Genomic DNA, 12,047 nt, shown 5'->3' with positions numbered 1-12,047 from the left:
CTCTAGCTGAAAATGTTAAAACATTTTGATTGATCCTTGTGAACTGTTAGGAAATGCCATCAGTACCTGTGTACCGACACAATTGTTGTTTTGGGTAAACTTCTGTTGTGTCCGGAACCAAGATTATACAAAATACAATAAGAAACGGAGAACAGAGAACCAGTTCCCATTCCTGTCCCACCACATGACACACATTTTTCCAAAGAGAATGTTTAAACATTCTTTATTTAATGCTTAATCACAGATGTGCAGAAAAGGGGAAGGAAAAAAGAGAATTTATGATTACGTTACTAAAATTAGTTATAAACTCCTGCAATATTTTTCCCTTCATTTGTTATACTGAAAGTAGACAAGGAGAAAAAGATGGGAATATTTTTTACTAGTTTTACATAATTTTTAAGTAATAAATTTTATAATAATTATTACAACAAACTCCCAAAAACCAGTCTGTGCTGATGTCAATATTGGTTCCTACAGAAATCAGCACTGATTTTTTAAATATAATGGTAAAATACTGTAGTCTATGAAATTTTCACAAACCATAAGTATTCTGCAAATGCCAGCTAATCCACTGATTATTCTTTTCTAGTTCGTTAGGGAATCTTCTCAACCATTCAATCAGAATGTCTCTGGTTCATTTCCCATCACTTGGTATTACAAAAAACAGCCTGGCATTTAGTCAAACTAGGACAGTTTTACTGATAAAGCCAGCTGGGGAAGCAAATAATTTGTCAAATCTTGCTACTCCTAAACATAAAGAGCACTGCAAATCAATACACGGAAGTGTTCTCAGTTTGCTTCTGACTGCAGAGAGGAAAGGGCAGCACCATGTTCACCGTCTCCACACTAATTGAGTGAGAGTGCATTCTCCATCATATCTACTTCTTACCAGAAAGGAAATGTGCAAGATACTGTGTAAAACTCAAGGGGCAGAAAGGAGAATTTAGAAAAATTTTCTTGAACTGCACCTTCCTTAGGTGAACACCCCCATCCCTCCTCTGTGCAGATATAGCTGACTGCATGCCATCTGATGGATTAAGAATTTGGGAATTTCTCATCAACAACCCTTGGTTAACTTAAACTTCAAAAATTATTTATAAATATGCTACTAAAATACAGATCCATTGTGATATCCTTAGATGCATTTGCCTGTTTTCCATGGTATCATGAGACAAAGCTATTATTATATCATTTTGTAAGAAACAAAAACTGAAAGCATACATACAGTGCATTTCCTGAAAGAACATTCAAATCTCCAAATTTTTGCTGATGTCATTCACCAAAAAGTTTGTTTCATGTTTGTAAATTAATATTTTTATCTGTAATTACAGTGTCTAGCATATCTGAATGTTTTACCAACTCGTGTACTAACACTACAACGTGGGATGTTAACCAACCTCTCCACTTAGAGGTAATCTATTAAAACATGCCCAAAGACCATGCTGAGAGCCCTCCCATTTCTGAAAGGACAGTGAAGGAGGTAAATTTTATGTCAGTCAATCAGAAGTGGATTGTCATAACTTGTTTAGGTTTGTTGGCAAGTTTGTTGTTATCCCAAAGAGGTCAATTTTGTGTCTCCCATGAATACTGACTCTGAGAACATGATTGCAGTGTTGACAGTTATATCTATATCATCTAAAACTATGCAGTGAAGGAATCGCACTTTCCTGCACTTTTGCTTCCTCTTGATGTCTCAAGGCTGTTACTTACTATCAAAAAGGAACACAAGTACATTAATTCTCCTTCTTGTAATGATGGCCCACTGAAAAAAAAAGCTAAACCAATTTCCATCTGTTATGGTTTCACATTTTTCAGGCATGCACAAATCATAGAATCATAGAATCATTAAGGTTGGAAAGTACCTCCAAGATCTTCTGATCCAACCATTGCCCTGCTACCAATGTCACCCACTAAACCATGTCCCTAAGCACCAGGTCCAACCTCTCCTTAAACACCCCCAGGGACGGTGACTCCACCACCTCCCTGGGCAACCCGTCCCAGTGCCTGACTGCTCTTTCTAAGAAGAAACGTCTCCTCATTTCCAATCTAAGCCTTCCCTGGCACAACTTGAGGCCATTCCCTTTGTTCCTATCCCTAGTTAATTATCTGCAAGAAGAGGCCGACCCCCAGCTCCCCAGACCTTCCTTTCAGGTAATTGTAGAGAGCAATAAACTCTCCCTGAGCCTCCTCTTCTCCAGACTAAACAATCCCAGTTCCCTCAGCCGCCCCTCATAGGACTTGTGTTCCAGGCCCCTCACCAGCTTTGTAGCTCTTCTCTGGGCATGCTCCAGGACCTCAATGTCCTTGTAGTGAGAGGCCCAAACACAGCAAAGTGTGACCTCACCAGAGCAGAATACAAGAAGACAATCACCTCCCTGGTCCTGCTGGGACTGTACACACACAGGGCCTCTGCCTGGATAAAGATTTAATGTGCTCATGCCTCCTCTCTGTGATCAGTTAACCGTTCTACTACAGGCTCATTTCTCAACTGCTCTGGATAGTTTGCCTCCCTCCCCTTAGGCTACTCAGTGCTACCCTAGTGCTTCTTTTCATCTTGGGCAGGCTCCTACATCATAGGAAAGCAGCCAGAAGACTCTTTCTGCTGGCCTGCCTTAGCTGAGGACAGCATGCTCCATCCCCATGATGACCCCAGTACAGGACAGGGACTTCTATCACCAGATACACTTTGGAAGATAGAAGCAGGATCAGGCGGCCTCGTGTTCCTTTTGCATTAGTTCACCACCAACAGCTGGTTCTGCGGACGTGGTTATGTAAGCAGAGATGGGCAGCCTGCCTGAACAAGACAGTGCTTATCCAGAAAGCGCAGGATCTATGCAATCTTTCAACAGTAAGAAGCCAAATTAACATAAGCCCTTTGACATGTATGGATGTGGACTCTTCTGTTACCCTAAAGCTTCAGCAGGAACAGCCTTACCTTTGTATTTTCTTGTATGTGCTGAAAACATTCAAACAAGCCAAAAAACAGCATGCATGTGTAAAAAACATTTCACTAGATCAAATGTTAAAACTATCAGACAAACCACCATTCCTTCACCCAAAATCCTTTGTTGTAGCAGTGTGTAATATATCAGAGCTTATCGCCTTTGACACGACAAAGAATCTCCTAGTGCCAGCATTCTCAGTTCACAACCAGCCAATTAATCCTCATTCCTCCACCAGGGCAAGCACTCCAGAGTTAATAACACACTAAGTAACACCTTCTTAAGGAAATTTTCCCTTTCTGTGATGTTTACATTTGTACTCTGACAGGGAAAAAAACCCTGAACACCTTCTTCTTTAAGAGAGAGGGCATAGAATAATTATGAGAAGATTCAGAGACATATGGTTTTGTTCTAAAAGTGACTGTTAGGAATGTGAATTACAGAGATTCTTTAAAGACTCTGATGCTCTGCGCTGACTGAATGTCCTTCAGCCTCAAAGATGTGTAAGTATTCTAACATGGCATGGTGACTGAGCTGGTTAAGTCCTGTATCTACACAGCTTTACACCCAAGATAACTGACCTTCAGTCTGTCTGAAAAATACCTGGAAGCAGCTGTCTGCAGGGTCCTAGGTATACTACGAAAATTAAATGCCTACTCAGGTTTTCCATTGTTTATTACTAACCATAACTGAGAACAAGAGATTACAGCTGAGTCTCTCTGAGGCTAGGAACAACTTAACTGGGTGTAGAACAGTACCCATGTTTATTTCAGGGTAAACACACAGCCCAACAGCAGCACTGGATTCAACTAGATGCAAAAAGGACACACCTGTCTACGAAGATAGATCTACAGAATGAAATCAAAAACACTGAGCTGGGTACATAGATTCTGTATGTGGTGCAAGAGCTTAAAAATTCAGTGCCCAAAATTAGCTAGTAATTGAACAGGAAGATACCCAAAGTTGTGCTTGGTTTATAGTTCCCAGTTCTCCCACGATGCATAAATCAGTTTTGCACCAAAGTAATGATGTCTACTTAGGTGTGCAATCCAGAACTTTCTAAATAATAATAATAATAATAAAATAATAATTGTCATACACCTTTATTCTCAAAAACCTGAACTGGACACTTCATTGAAAGTGGAGGTGGAAATGCAGGTAGTTAGACCGTTCACCCCAGCAGCAGTTATGTTGCTGCTGTTCTCCCTCACAGCATCATGTCGTAAGCATCACATGGCAGCTTATTTTGAGTGGTCACATTCACTTCCCATCTGCTGGAGCCATGGTGTAATTCAGAAAAGGTTTTATTGAGACAGCAAGGGAAGATGAGTCCACAGCGCTGAGATTAAAGCACTTAACCTGCAAGGGAAAAGTCCTGTGATCTGAACTGCTTCTAAGACTGATGCTTTATTTGATAGATAACTTAGTGCTATGAGGTACGCAACTAGTCCTGGGAGCAGGAAATTGAAATCTCTTCTCCTAAATGACTTCCCTAAGAGTCATGCTCACTCCTTCCTCTCTATCTGGCCCAATAAGAAATATTTTCTACAGAGTTCAGCAGAAGCTGAGGGGTCCTGCCTGTGCCTAGGCTAGTCTACCAGTTTAAGCTTTCTATTTCAAGGAGGGAACTGAGGATGTTAATGCAACCAGAGAAGGGAATTCTGTATCTCTTACTTCCTAATTAATCCCTTAGAGCTTTGAATATCAGATTGCAAAGCAATATTTTTTTTCTGTGACTCTTGTTTTCTGCTGGAAGCCTGATCCTTTCTGTGCCACGTAAGACAAATTGTCCATTTGAGATGATATTTTCTTGATCATCATAATCACATCACTTAGTATAAATGCCATTTTCTAGGACAGAAATGGATCACAAAAATCATTGAAACCATATCTGAAGATGCTTTTTTAGAACACAAAATCACTCAGTTTCAGCTACACAAGACTAACCTTCAAGACTGAATGTGACTTGCCTTCAACCCTGAGCCAAAATAACTTTCTTGTTGCAGCATAGTACACTGGTGAAAGGAGGAACATTTTTCTGACTGGTTGAACTAAGAAATCTAATGTCTGTTTGGAGTTGCATGAAGACAAGGAACATTGAAACTTACATTATAAGCTCAGAGAAAGAAAGGTGATTTAGCATGCACAGTGTAGATGAAGCTGCTGAAGAGCCATACTTGAAAGCCCTTCATTAAATGTTTTTCTATCATCCAATCAATTCTATATTAAACATATACAATCATTTTACCATATAGGTAATTCTTTCCCCCTAAGTTTAAGTCCTCTCAAGACATGAATACAGTAAGGTTTACAATGAAATAGGAATGAGTGACGTGGATCTAGATGGCACCAGATGTAGGTACACAGAAATCTTTTTTAAAACAAAATAGATGAACTGATAAAAATAAAAAAGAAAAAAAAAGAAAAAAAAAAAAGGTATTGCATTGCAGTATTGATTTGACCAATGTATAACAGCATAGTGCAATATGACCTCAAGATATACCTTAGGAAAATGTGTTCTTTCTAAAGCCATATATAATACAGCACTCCAAACAGACTCTGTAAAGAAAAATGATGCCCCTTTACCTTGTGCCAGTAAAATTAGTCCCACGTTATATTTAGTTAACAGACAAAAAGTTATAGGGCGTGAACAGTCTTTCACAGGAACATCCTTTGGCAGCTGATTCACTGAGAGACATTGACTGTGGCCTTGGGAGGAGAAGGCAGTGAGATTAGCTTTTTCCTTCTGGCAGGAGGAAGGTCCATCGCCTTGCTGATTGCAACAGAGGCAGAATAAATGACATCAAATAGGTTAGTAGAGGGGCATTAATATATGCCAGGAGGTATCATATTCATATGCACCAGAAGAGGATTGGGTAAGAGTAATGGGTGGCTCATAATCTCTCTTCAGAACTATAAATCAACTCCTTCCTGCATTTTCAGCCTCTTCTCGCAAACTTTGTATTTGGAAAGTACTAGCACACTTGATACATCCATGTGCAGCATGTGAAGGGTATGCAGAAAACAGCTCCTACAGCTTTGCTCTGGCAGTGCAAGCTAGGACACAGTCCTCAGTGTGATCGTTAACATTCCCTGCACTACACACATCCACCTGGGGCGGAATATATTGAGCAGAAAAAGGGAGTGTAGGAGAGATTATATGTTAGATGTAAACAAATGTCAATGGATTCAACTCTCCTAATTATCTAATTGAAAGATACAATATTTTCCTATGCAGTTACAATTAAAGGGAAACTATTCCTGGGGGAGAAAATATAGTTCAGGTTTATTTTTTGTTGGTGGTGGTTTGTTTTGTTTGTTTAAATAGGGAATTTAAAGGTCTCTCTCTGTCATGCTTTCAGATATTAGATCATTTCTGGCTGAGTTTATACTCACATCCAACTGCATTCCTGATAAAGTGAGATAATGTATCCACAACTCTAGTCAATATTTCTTTTCCTGGAGCACTGTAATGCAGCCCTTTGTCTTAATCGATGTATCGCAAAGACAAATCACAGTTCCAAAGATACTGAGGAGTAACAGGTGATGTTTTTCATCTCCAGCTTATGTATTCAAGAGAGGACTACATGACGCACACAACAGGCCAGATGACTAGCTGCTGCTGCATATCATGTGCACAGACTGATGACAAAATTCTGGCTCATGACCTCCTGCAGCACAACCTTAAAGAATACCTGCTAAGGTGGCAAAGCAGGCAAATATTTAAATGAAAAGTAATCACTCATTTGAGCAGCATTTCACATATGTTTGTGACTGGATATATACAGAAACAATGAATTAGAGAAATATAATTGTTGCTAAAAATAAAGAAAATTATCCTTGCTTCTGCAAAGCTGTGTTACAGCAGTAAAGTTCCACATGTGCAAGAAAACTCCCTTCCTGTCCTTTTGCAATCAGCTGACAGGGTTGGTTTGTTGCTCTTTCAGCTAGGGACAGCCATGCACAGGAGCACACAGTGGTCTTAGTCCTGTTCAAAAGCAAAGTTGTTGTTGTTGTTGTTTTGTCTGTTTGTTTTTATTTTTTTTTAAACAACAAAAAGTGTGTACATTAGTCTTTAGCAAAAAGGGCAAAAGTGCTCTTACCTGATATCTTGGATCTTATGACACACGTGAGTGCTATCTTTGCCCTCATGTTTAATGCTGTAACGCAGAGCACTGCTAAGGAACCAATTATTCATGCCCATGGGTAGGTCTCTGAAGCCCTAAAAATGGCTAAGAGTTAAGTAAAAGGATTGGGCAACATCCCAGTAACAATATACCCAGCTTCCCTAGAAGCATTTGGTTCCCATTGTTTCCTACTGCTATTTTCCATTTGCTTTCTAAGTGTTTACATCTTTTCTTGTACTCAGTAGACTCTTCAGGATACCCTACAATACAGAATACAGGAAGTCTCAGAGCATGGAGAATTAAAGACTACAATGGTTTTGAGATGCAACTAGGCTAAAATATGCAGCTATTGAAGCTTATAATTTGTCTGCAATTAAGATACTAAGCATGTCCACTATGGAGAGCTTAAGTCATAACTGCCCAAGAAGCATCAACAAGAGAGGAAACCTTAAAAACAGCTTCTGGACAAAAGTACTGCAGAGGAACATGCACAGCACAGATGATCAGCTGGAAAAGGTCTCCTTTACCTCACATTCAGTTATGCTGGATTAACACAGACATAGATGCTTCCTCACCTGGTAGAAATTTACACCTCAAGATAGAGCTGAACCCAGTGGTTTAATCTTTTCCCTCCTCACACAGCAACCAAGACATTTCTCAGAACACTAACTTTTCTCAGAAAAGTCTATAGCTTAAACAGGTAGATAATTTATGGCATTTCTCACATAAATGCACTTGATGTATGGCTTCTTGCCCACACTTACCCTGAGTGGTAACATTTGGGAAACTCTCTGAGGTCTGAGTTCATGGTCAAGAAAGGCAGGATGAAGACTATTACTAAGACATTTTAAGAAGAGCTTCTGAAAAGCACAAATGGCACCACTTGGTCCAGCCTTCCATCTGCCTTTTGTACTTCTGCAAGTACAAAAGTAATTTAGTACTTTTTCAGGCTGCCCCTGAAAAACTGATGAGGAGAATTCACAGCAGGAGTGTTTGACAGCAGCTTCCACTGCCAAGTGAACTTGTGTCCAAGGGTGATGGCCAGCCTGGGCAGAGGAAGGAAGGAAGCACTCACAACATAGCAGGTCCCTAAGGATTTAGCAAACCAAAGAATTGCAGAATGATTTTGGTTGGGAATGGACCCTAAAGCCCATTTAGTTCCAAATCCCCTGCCATGGGCAGGGACACTTTCCACTAGAACAGTTTACTAAAAGTCCCATCCAACGTGGCCTTAAACACCTCAAGCAATAGGGCATCCACAGCTTCTCTGGGCAACTTATTCCAGTGCCTCACCACCCTCCGAGTAAAGAATTTCTTCCTCATATCTAATCTAAATCTGCCTTCTTTTAGTTTGAAGCCATTACCCCTTGTTTTATCACTATATTCTCTGATGAAGCATCCCTCTCCAGCTTTCCTCTAGGCCCCCTTAGGTACTGGAGGGCTGCTATAAGGTCTCCCCAGCGCCTTCTCCTCTCTAAAATGAACAACCCTAACTCTCTAAGACTCTCTTCATAAGAGAGGTGCTCCAGCCCTCTGATGGTTCTTGTGGCCCTCCTCTTGGCCCACTCCAATAGCCTCACATCCTTCATATGTTGGGGGCCCCAGACCTGGATGCAGTGCTCTTTGTGGGGTCTGATGAGGACAGGGTGGATGGGGAGAATCACCTCACTTGCCCTACTGGCCATGCTTCTTTTGATGCAGCCCAGGATACAGTTGGCTTTCTGGGCTGCAAACAGACATTGCCAGCTCACATTGAGTTTTCCCATCAGTCAGCACCCCCAGGCCCTTCTCCTCAGGGCTGCTCTCAATCCATACTCCACCCAGACTGTATTTGTGCTTGGGATTGCCCCAGACCAGGTGCAGGACCTTGCACTTGTCCTTGTTTATCTCCATGGTTAGCGAAAGACAGCTAGCCAGGGAAATCAAATACAACCTGCCTTTTCCTGTCCCTCATAGCGCCGTAGTGCCCCAGATTTGGAGTTTACCTCAGCAGGGTTATAAATATGGAAATGCATGCTGATTTGATTATACTACCTAACTGCCTATCAGCTTACATTAAACACATCATGTGCTGAATGAGTCGTAGAACAGAAAAGCTTCATGAAAGAACACCTGAAAATAGCACAGACTAGAGCAAACGAAACATTATTTTTCCACTGGGACAACATTACAATGGGCAAGCCCCACCTGTAAAGCAGGCTTTGGTGATAAACAGATAATAGTGTTTACAAGGCGATGGTCTGCAGACTGTTATTTCTATTGAGAGAAAACAGAAGGGAATCTTAGGAGGTGGTGGAGTAAAAACAATATATTATGAAGAGAGAGTAAAAAAATATAATGGAAACGCATGGCAATTAGAAATTAAATTACACTGTAATAAAGGAAATTGAATTAATTGTTTACAACTAGTTATAATTTATTTTTAATGGTCCAAAAGACAATGATCTTGAATGAAACATACATTCCCATACATATCAACATCCAAGTCTTTTTCACACCCTTTCCTATATTTATAATTAAGGAGGAAGTCTTCTGACGACGTGCCTCAGGAAGAACGAGAAATTACTTAGGTAAGTTAAATAACAGTTACAAGTCCTCCTGCAAAATGAATTATGATCAGAGGTCACATTTATCAGTAGATCTGAACAGCATGAGAGAAATTCTTTGGACATATGATCTATTTGTAAATTAGACATGTTTACATTTGCCCAGTATACCCAACATATGTCACAAATAGTAAATGACTTCATATGGTGGGCTTTCTATTAACTGTTTTTTATGTGGGTACTGAGAATTTGCTTTCAGAGATGAGTGTTCTTTTGGTTTCTTGATAAGCAGAGATCCTACAATACGACCGCAGCAGTACAGAATGGTGGCCTTGAGTATGTTAATAAAATAGGAGAGTCTATAGGCGCTGAATAGCATTTTCAAGTATATAAAAAAAATAGTATTGGCCTCCATGAGTTCAGCAGAATAACTGGCTGAATGCTGTATACATGCAAAGCTCCACCTGCTCTAAACACAACAGCACTTACCTAGGAGCATCCTCCAACAGCTCCTCATTAACAGGATCTGAATGTAAAGCATGCACATAATCATCATGGCTGTGTACATACTTTAATGCTGCCATAGTTGCACCTAACTTTCACTGTTATTCCTGCTGTGAATGACCAAGTCATTAACAGTAATTATAACTAACTGTTTCCATCTGTAAAGGTCACAGAAATACATTGCAATGCAAGTTCTTATAACCCATTATCATTTTACTCCTTGTATGCTTATTCTTTTACCTGTATGAAGAGTTTTCTTTGCTCCTCTTAATGTGTGCTGAATTTTGTAAACTTGTTTGTAAGTTTTGTAAATTTTGAGAACTTTCCTGAAGGAGAGCACAGTCTCTGTGGAAAGGTATTTTCTACCCATAATAAGTAGCTTAAATTCTCTAAATTTCCTCTTGGAAAGCCTGACAAAAACAGATTGATCTTGATAGTGTATATTCCTTGCCTTCCATTTATCATACATGACTGAACATCATTCATTCTGTTTTCAAGCCTCCAAGAGCTGCCTTCTTACTGCAACCACAAACTAAATTATGGTACTATATTCTACATTATATGGTATCTAAAGTATTCTAGTATCCTTGGTTTTCAATAATGCTTTTTGACAAACCCAGATGATGCAACAGAGAGCAAACATGAACCAGAACATTTTTTTTTTTTTTTTTGTCTGCATTGTAATGTAATGATCTTGATTAGTCCAACCTGAAATGGGGTGGGACCGACCCACTTGAGTTACCGGTTTTCATCTTGTTTGCCACCATTGCTGAACCCTCTGAATTCTTAAAAGAAAAAAAAAAAAAGAAAAAAAAAAAAAAGGGGGGGGGGGAGGGGGGGAGAGGCAGAGAAAGCAAGGAATGGGTGTTCCTTGGGCAGACTCCAGGATGCTGGAAGCAGCTCTTTATTGTGGCTTGCAAAACTAAATTTGTTGCCCTGCTGGGCAAACTGAGAATAGAAAAGTCCAGAGGAAAAAATAAAAATAATAAGAACCCAAGGAGTCTTTGAACTGTCATCATTCACCCACTCCAGCCCAGCCCAGGCTCAACGATAGCATTTTATCAGATAAGAACTGAGAAGGTAGGTTCATGCAGTAGGATAGTGACATTTGGGAGCAAAGAGAGCCCAGCTCCTCTCCCAGGTCAATATGCTACTGGGAAGACTAAGGTAGAGGGCATTAGCAAACACAACAGTACCAAGGGGATTCTGTTTGAGATATTATTCCTGAAATGGACACTCTAGATATGAAATCTGGAATAGCTTTGAACGTGTATCATTTCAAACACAAATATTTGAATAAGCAAAGATTACATAAACACTGAGGGAATCAGGTCTGTGCAACCAGCTGGGTGTCACTGAGGCTGTGTAGCATGTCTGGGTTTGCCCGTCTCAGAGCAACTCCTGAAATTTCTGACGTGACTAGATATAATCTGGCTTGTTCTGGTGACGCATGCTCACAGGTCACATCTTGTGCGTAACACAAGGTGACAGATGTAAGGAAGCAGAACACATCAGTTATCTTGAATCAGCGGATTTTATCTTTTAAAGTTTATAGTGAAAGTTTCCTTCAGAAATACCTCCATTTCCCCCTTACTATTTTCATTTATTAATGAAAAAAAATGATGTGCTTAGGGTCAGCAATGTACTTGACACATGTCCTTCCAAGGAAAAGGATGACGCAATTATACGTAAAGCCTTGCAGCATGGAAAGCAGCAGACCACAGCCGCCTTCTGGAGATAGCAGCCAGCTCTGACTAGACCTGTATAGCCCTGTTCCTCCAAGTTTGAGGAGGCCAGAGTCCTTTACACTAAGTTTACACCACCTTCACTCCTCACAGCAGTGTTAAAGGCACGGCTAAGGTTTGAAGTGCTCCAGAAGCACCAAGCTCCTGAGGGCACGGCTCCTCAAGCCCCAGGGAGGAGCTCCC

General features: G+C 40.3%; 1 long non-coding RNA gene across 1 annotated transcript in view; it reads right to left on the bottom strand.

The window, feature by feature from the left end:
• Positions 1–10,156, bottom strand: part of LOC311442411 — a 29,842-nt gene extending 19,686 nt beyond the window's left edge. The window contains exon 1 of the long non-coding RNA XR_014696635.1: positions 10,105–10,156. This is a non-coding gene — a long non-coding RNA (uncharacterized lncRNA). The remainder of the gene's footprint in view (positions 1–10,104) is intronic.
• Positions 10,157–12,047: the final 1,891 nt, after the last annotated feature.

Source organism: Aythya ferina (assembly GCF_964211825.1).
Source record: "Aythya ferina genome assembly, chromosome: 10".
Classification (NCBI taxonomy): domain Eukaryota; kingdom Metazoa; phylum Chordata; class Aves; order Anseriformes; family Anatidae; genus Aythya; species Aythya ferina.
Note: the sequence above shows the minus strand (reverse complement) of the source record. Positions and strands in the feature narration are given on the sequence as shown.